Source organism: Myotis nattereri (assembly GCF_964212035.1).
Source record: "Myotis nattereri genome assembly, chromosome: 4".
NCBI lineage: Eukaryota > Metazoa > Chordata > Mammalia > Chiroptera > Vespertilionidae > Myotis > Myotis nattereri.
The window spans coordinates 37,539,808-37,548,189 of record NC_138079.1 but is presented as its reverse complement, the minus strand read 5'-3'; the positions used below and the strand labels follow the sequence as shown (position 1 = coordinate 37,548,189).

The window sequence follows — 8,382 nt, the reverse complement described above, 5'->3', positions numbered from 1 at the left end:
ACATGCCCTTGACCGGAATTGAACCTGGGACCCTTGACTCTGCAGGCCGACGCTCTATCCACTGAGCCAAACCAGTTAGGGCTGAAATGTTTCCTATTTCTACTCTTGTGCTACCCTTGTCCCTCTCCCAAGAAGCCAGGTCATTTAAAAAGATTAGTCATGTATGTCACGCTCTTGCTGAATATCCTTCCGTGGCTTCCAGAATAAAACCACAAATCCTTACTCCGACCTGCCAGAAGCTCTAAGTTCCAGCCCCCATTTATCCCTCTGGCCTCTCTTCACATTCTCCCTCTTGCTGTTGGCTTACTCTGCTCGGCCACGCTGGCCTCCGCGCTCCTCCTTGGACACACCCACCAGCTCCCACCGCAGAGCTTTGCACTTGCCATCAGCAGGTCCTGCTTTCAAAATGCCGTGTGACCAGTGTGTGTCTCCAGAAATGGGATTTTGAAACTTACTTTCTCCTTTATGCTTTTTAAAACTTTTCTAATTATGTTCAATGACCACTATACATTTATTTTGTAATCAGGAAATAAATATGACTTAAGTCAACGCCAAGATCCTCAAGGACAGTGCTGTGTATGTAAATGCAGTTGCTGAACTACATGGTAAACAGGCTGCCTCGTCAGTGCAGGCTCCTCCTGCAGCCCAGACAACGATCCGCCCACAGGGAGGCCCACGCCAAGCCCACCCTCTCCTCTGGGTCTCGTCCCCCCAACTCTGCCTCCTTTCCATTCCCCCACAGCCCCCCAGTTAATGAGCTGCACACCAGGCTGGTGATAACTGATCTCCCAGTGAAGATTCTGACTCACCAGATTAAAATGAAATGAAATGCGTTTTAATATGTAATCTAGCATGATGAGTAAATTGATATTTTCCCCTTGTGAGTGGCATTACCTGTCATTCTAAAAATTAATCTCATTTAAGAGACGCTTAAAATATGGAGCAATAGCACAGTTCTTCAGCCCAAGCCGTTAATGGGCAATTTTTATGTGTGAGTGATGATTCTCAATACTATCAATGCTAGTTTCCTTTCAAGCTATTAGTTACTCTCTCTCTCTTTTTCTCTCAGCTGCTACAGTGGAAACAAAGGCTATTGGCTTAGTTAAACTTCATATAAACAACAAAAGTTCTTTAGGTTCAGTAAACGATCAAGGTCAGGATAACATGGCTGAGGGGTCTCCCTCAGGTGTGGCAGGTGCATATAAACAAGGTGACTCCCACTCCCTTCAGGCTGCACCTCCATCTTCCAGTCATTCCCCAAAATGCCCAACACAAAGGGAGAGGGGAGAGGCACCTGCTGTGTGTCCTCTAGGCCTCTTAGAAAACATGGAGTTGTTCTTCCGGCCACATAGATGCCAATCTGGTAGACGTCAAGGGAGTGGGCGCTGTTCAAACAGGAATGCCCCACAAGTGTGACCATGGCAGAGCTGGAGGAGTCCACAATGTCACCCAGCATGCCGTGGGCACTGCTGTAAACAAACAAGTTAAGGGCAACATTCTTGCCAGGAGAGTGAATGTACGTAGTGAGCGTATTACACATTCTAAGAGCTGAGATCGCTTCCTGAAACGTGTGAGGGAAAATGATCAGAAAAAGAAGGAAGCCAAAGAGAAAGGTACCTGGGTTCAACTGAAGCGCCAGCCTGCTCCACCCAGAGGAGCTCACTTTGGGAGAACCCATGGGAAGGAGCCTGAGCTGCTGGAACCCATCCCCTGTGAACTCACGGCATCATACCTGTCAAAAAGATGAAAGACCTCTGTACTGTTTTTTGTTTTTAAGTGACTCCTATTCTCTTTGGAAGAAAAATGAGTTGGTGTGGCAATCGCTGTAGCACTGCTAGCGGCACTAGTTTCAACTTCATGTTAAAAATCCACATGCTCCCTGAAAGATAATTAGACAAAGAATTGTGGCATGAGGTGAGAGACGGAGCGGGGAGACCCATTCGTCACAGATTTTATTATGTGTTTCAAACCTTCTGTGTATGTCTTTCAGGCGCTACAGAAATATGCAGCTGAGCTCAGCGTCTGAATGTCGGTGGCCTTAATAGTCCTCTGCAGTTTGCTCTGTGCCTTGGAGAGATCTGTAGACTCTCTGTAGAGGAACAGACTTTGTCAGCCTCAGGCCTTGTCCCGTGTTTGCACTTGTGCCTGACACTGGATTGCCCCATCCAAGGCCTGGGAGCCTATGACATAAGGAAGGCAAAGCTTTTGCTAGACCTTGCATACCAGTAACTCAGCTGTCCTGTGCTTAGAAATGGAAGAGATGCACGTCGTGCGAGTAGCCCTGTGGTTTGCGGGACTCCACCAGACTTCACCAGCACTTATTGACTCTGTGTAAGATAAACACCAAATTTGGATGGTTTGCCTTCTTTTCTGCAGAGAGTTTGACCTCTGAGCCACTGTAGGTAACTCAGACCTCTACTTTCTCATTTTGGAAATGGTGTGTGCTCCCACTTCCCCTTCCGTAACACCAACCAACTGTACCGTATCGGCCTGCCAGCAGCCCAGGGACCATGTCTGTCTTGTGTGTTGTTGTCACCCAGAGCCCAGTGCGGAGTCTGGCACATGAAAATGCTCAACAAATATTTGTTGAATAAATGGATGGGGGAATTAATAACAGATGAATGCTGTCACATCCCTCTGCAAGTCCCAACAGATGTTTTCTCCGACCTTCCCTCCAGATTGCCAGCAGCTCTGAGTGCACACGGGACTCGCTGAGGAGGAGGCTGGATGCCAACTGCCCACGAGCTCCTCCTCGCCATGGGCTTGGCTCTGCATTTGCAAAAAGCCCTGATCCTGTCATTCCTGCGCAGGCCTTGGGAACTTGGTGTTGCAGTTCCTGATGAATCTAAACCACAAGCCAGGACTTCATAATCGTGTAAGCAATATGCTAACAGACTAATGACTCAAAACGTCCTGGACGTGTCCCCCAGCACTGTCATCTAAGCCAGGGGTGGGCAAACTTTTTGACTTGAGGGCCACAATGGGTTCTTAAAGTGGACCGGAGGGCCAGAACAAAAGCATGGATGGAGTGTTTGTGTGAACTAATATAAATTCAAAGTAAACATCATTACATAAAAGGGTACGGTCATTTTTTTTTTTTAGTTTTATTCATTTCAAACGGGCCGGATCCGGCCAGCGGGCCGTAGTTTGCCCACGGCTGATCTAAGCCTTTATGGCTGTTCCTTTTCATTTCCACAGGTGGCTGCGTGAAGAAGGGGCGGTCCCTTGGCTGGCATGAGGTAGAGCCACCCAAGGAGCTTCAGATCCTTCTCTTGGTTATTTGTCCCTGGCCACTGCTGGACTCGATGTGTTCCTGGATTTTCATTGCACCCTGGACAGTGGGGTCTCTCCTCTGGTGTTCACTTTGCAGAGTGGTCAGAGCTGCTCTTCTCCAGGAGAAATCAGCCCTAGGCTCCAGGTGTGCAGAACAGAAGAAAGCCAAGTTCCACCACCGGGCCTACTAGCAACTACAGAGCCAACCAGTACACCCCCAACCAAACAGCAAGAGCGGAGCATCCGCTGAGGCCTCCTTGGCAGCAGCATTTCCAGACAACCCAAAACCAAGCCCTTGAGGAAACTTCATATTGCAGATGCCCTGGGCTAGATGCCTGCAGAATTTCAAGTATTCCTGCATAGAAGTTGATTCCTTCCACTGATGCCACCCTTGCTATCACAAAACCATAAATATATAGAAGTCCAACTGCTTTTATACTGGACTTTTATATTCAGCAGTTCACTTAGCCAACTTGATAGACTTGCCAAGTCTCATAACCTGTGCCTTCATTCTGGGCACACCCCATGCTCTCCCTGTAAGTCAGTCTTTCAGTTAGTTGACCCATAGCTTATATTCTCCTATATTGCTTCTTTAAGGAGATGCTTCTGCTGTATTTACCTGTATAAGATACTCTCAGCCGACCTGGGCTATCCTTACTGACCTACCATAAAAATAAAGTCACACTCCAGGTCCTTCCTTCTGATGCCTATCTGATAAAGAGTTTGCTGCAGCACCTGGAGGGACCTGGAGAGTATTATGCTAAGTGAAATAAACCAGTCAGAGAAAGACAAGTATCACACTCATATGTGGAATCTAAAAAACAAAATACACTGATAGACAAAATAGATCCAGAAACACAGAAGCATAGAACAGGCTGATGGATCTCAGAGGGAAGGGGTGGGAGGGTGGGCGGTTGGACAGTAATCAACCAAAGAACTTGTGTGCATATATGCATAACACATGGACCCAGACAGTAGGCTGGTGAAGGCCTGGGGCTGTGGATGGGGAGAGGGGGGTTAGAAGGGGACAATGGGGGCGGGGGGAACTAGGGGACATATGTAATACTTTCAACAATAAAGTTTTAAAAAAAGATTAAAAAACAAAGATTTTGCTGCTGCAGATGAAGTGAGGCACACTGGCCAATGTTCTGAGTGCCTTGCGTATGTCAACAGCTGAGGACGGGGACTGTCTGGAGCGTTTAGAAAAGGAGCCATTACTCCAGCACTGCCTACTTATCTCAGCTTATAGAAATAAATATTTACTCAATAATATGGCAGGTTTATGAGCCGCATTTAATGCTGTAATGAAAAAGTCTATCCTCGTGTGAGAAAGAAAGAGAAAGGGGAAGAGTTAAGGTTGCCATGGGAGCCTTTGGCACCCCTGCACCTTTATGATTATGAACAATAATTGGATGTGATGCTTTATGGTCGTGAAGCACCTCGTGGGCTCCTGATAATTGTAAAGTGTTTGGCAATTAACTCAGCCTCCCTGAGACGCAGGTTGGTGTAATTAACCCCATGAGGATAATAGGAGTCACATGGGAAGAGCCACTCGGCTTTGCGATGGCAGTCCTTGCCTCGAACCATCTCGTCACACATCTCTGCCACAGACCTCCTTCTTGTCCCCAGGCACTCTGCTCAGAGGGCTGGGCTGGGTTGTGAGGGGCCTGCACTGTGGAGAGGTGGGTGGGACCCAAGCCCAGGCATCAGCCCTCCATGTTTCATTTCATTTGACGTGGACGTGCAGCCCTGCACAGCTGTGACAGAGGGACACAGAAAGCCACCTGGGAAAGGTATAGTTGGGGATATGCTGCTCAGTTGTAAGCAGCCAGACCTTCATGAAATCAATACTTGTGTCCTCTCTTCCCAAGCACCTGGGATCTGGGGTTGGCCCTTAGTCTGCCAGCTACTCTTAAGCACTTACAGAAAACTGGGGAGTCTTAATGCAAAGTGTTATTGACTATACAGATGTGATAATAGACATATATGTTATCATATTATGTTATTATGAATTAATTTAAATTATATATTTAAGTAAATTATTATATTATATTACAAAAACATATTATATATAAATGTGTATACATTATACAAAACTAGAGGCCCAATGCACGAAATTCATGCAAGAGTAGGTCTTCCTAAACAGATCCAGAGACAAAGAAGCATCGATCAGACCATCAAACCTCAGAGGGAAGGTAGGGGAGGGTGGGGGTAAGGGGTGAGATCAACCAAAGGACTTATATGCAAGCATATAGGCCTAACCAATGGACACAGACAAAAGGGGGGTGAGGGTATGGGTGTGGGGGGTAGGGGGTAACGTGGGGATAAGGACACATATGTAATAACTTAATAATTTTTTTTTTTTTTAAAAAGAATAGGTCTTCCTTTCCCTGGCTGCCGGCACTGGCTTCCCTCTGGCCCTGGGACCCGGGCTTCCCTCGCAGCCCTGGCTTCGTCCAGAAGGTAGTCTGGAAGGATGTCTGGTCTAATTAGCATATTATGCTTTTATTATTATAGATATGTATATATTTGCAAGTAAATTCCTGAAACAAGTGGGTCATATACTTTGGCTCTGTCATAAACTAGATTCCATTTTCTCCAAAGAAAACAAAGTACAACTCATGAAAATTTCAGCCAACACCCATTTTGTTTCAACGTAAATTTCCATGGACTCATGAAAACATTTTATTTTTTTGGTTGAAGGCGGTTGCTGACAGATTCTGATGAGGGAATGTGTTGGATACTGCCATTGACAAACCTCATTTCTCATACCCCTGTCCAATACCCACACAGCTCTGATAGGGTTTGGGAATGGATTACAGCATCAACTCAAGACATGCAGGTGAGAGGTCCCTATGGTTGGCATGGAGGACCATCTTTGTCAGTGCTGTGCTCAACAAGAAGGCACATGAGTCTCACTCATACCTGCCCAGCAGGAACAATACCTGAGCCCATTAGTGGGTACAGCTGCGCTGCCAGCTGAGTCAGGGACGGAGGGGACACGTTAGGTAAGCCATATCTTTTGCTCGACTCCAGGGAAGAATTCGCAGCATGAAGATGCTAGTGTATTTTGAAAGAATATTCTGTACCATAAAAGCTAATTTGCTGTGATTAGTTCCGTTACATTTGTGAGACTGTCCGTCTACGTTTCTTTGGGAGGCAGGTTAGAGTCCATTTAGGTCAGTGGTTCTCAACCTTCTGGCCCTTTAAATACAGTTCCTCATGTTGTGACCCAACCATAAAATTATTTTTGTTGCTACTTCATAACTGTCATGTTTCTACTGTTATGAATCATAATGCAAATATCTGATATGCAGGATGGTCTTAGGCGACCCCTGTGAAAGGGTCGTTCGACCGCCAAAGGGGTCGCGACCCACAGGTTGAGAACCGCTGATTTAGGTGATTTTCCTCTGGGCACCGAAGGACTCTCCAAAACTTCTAACAACCACAGGAAGCCCCACCCAAATGCAACCATGAGTAATAGTTCCTAGGGGCTTCACAGGAAGGACAGGAGAGAAGGAGACCCGATGACTAAACACAGAGATGTAAGACAGGAAAAGCAAGATGCTAATAGAGGTTTCCCCTCCCCTCCCCTTCTCTCTGTCATAAAATTCTGAGTGCTATGCAACACAGACCCTCTCTGGCCAACTATAAACCATTAGTGAAGTCTATGTTTCTCACTAATGCCTGGTGGAGTGAGTTTTCTTTTCAGAAGCTATAAGAAAATGTTCCATCCTGCTTGGGGGTGGCATGAGGGGAAAAGAGGGAACAGCCACACACGTACTCATTTGATTCCTACAGTCCTAATGATGGTCGGTGGGATTGATCTGGGGAAAGGATGGAAGTTTTGGAGCACTGACCCCACATTCCTTTACACCCATTTAGCCATCTGCCCTCTGTCCACATCCTGGAGCGCCCCCCACCCCCTCTCTACCTCTCCTACTCCAAGGGAAGCCCACCACGTGGTCACGCTCAGGGCAGGGCCCTGGGCTGGGGGGCAACACCAGTGAGCCCAGGCTGCCATGGATCCAGGTGAGGGCGGTCCCATCTGGCCTGCTCACACACTTCCGAGAGAGCCAGCTAGGCCTGCGCTCTCTGCTTCTGCACAAACTCGTTAGGCCTGGGCTCAGGTGGGAGCAGGAAGTAGGAGAGCTGGTCCAAGTGTGAGCAGCAGTCCTTCAGGCCTTCTGGAGCTGGGACAGACGACAGGATGCTCTGAAGCTCCCTCTCGGGGTGTGTAGAGCCAGGTGTTCAAGGAGGCGGCACCTCCTGCATATGCTTAACACGTCTTTGCAAGACTCCAGACCTTCACATCCACTCGCGGTGTTGATCGAAAGAGCTTTTTTGAGAGCTTAGAAAGAAAAAGCCAGGCGTTCACGCATGCAGTCTTCCTAATTAACACTGCAGGCCCAGAGAGAGAGAGCACATCAGATTTTTTTTTTTGAAGCAGCTGTTCTCCCAACAACAGTCCCTTCTCAGGGAAGCGGCAAGCTAATGCTCTCTGATTCTGTGAATTCAAAGAGGCCTCTGACTGCTTCAAATGGAGGGTCAGGCTGGCGTCTGGGGCAAAGTAATCGTCCCCCCAACACCAGCCACATGGGCAGCTGGAATCACAGAACCTGGAATTCACATGGGCCGTGCTTAACACAAAACCTGTAAGGATTGCTTTCTGCGCTAGGCCCTGTGCTAAATTCATTGCCTGTGTTCTCTCAGTTCATCCTCACGACAGCTGGTACTAGCCCCCCCACCCCCATGCCAATGAGGGAATGTCACTCCCCGAGGTCACCCGACGAGGAGGCGAGGAGACAAAGTTCCAAGGTAGGTTTGTCTGAACAAAGCCCACCCATCATGCATTCCACGGTGTGCTAGGCTCCCACCTCCTCCTAGCTGCCCCTTCTCTGGATGGTGGGCTACTTCCAGTGCCTGGCCTATCTGGGACTGGATTCAAGCTTGGTAATTCTGAAAATGACACTTTTTTAATGGGCTCTCCCTAAGCCCAGGTCCCTCCTCAGTGCTCAGAGCACACCCACGACTGACCTAGCGTGGCTCACATTGCCTTTGCTTGCAATTCCCTATCAATCTGTCTTTCCTGAGACACTGTGAGCAACT

The 8,382-nt window shown here is 47.7% G+C and overlaps 1 pseudogene across 1 annotated transcript; it reads left to right on the top strand.

Moving 5' to 3' along the window:
* The first annotated feature begins 1,262 nt into the window (after positions 1-1,262).
* LOC308518134 (large ribosomal subunit protein eL21-like) lies at positions 1,263-1,747 on the top strand (annotated as a pseudogene). Its single transcript has one exon. The product of its transcript is annotated as a large ribosomal subunit protein eL21-like (transcript).
* The last annotated feature ends 6,635 nt before the right edge of the window (positions 1,748-8,382 follow it).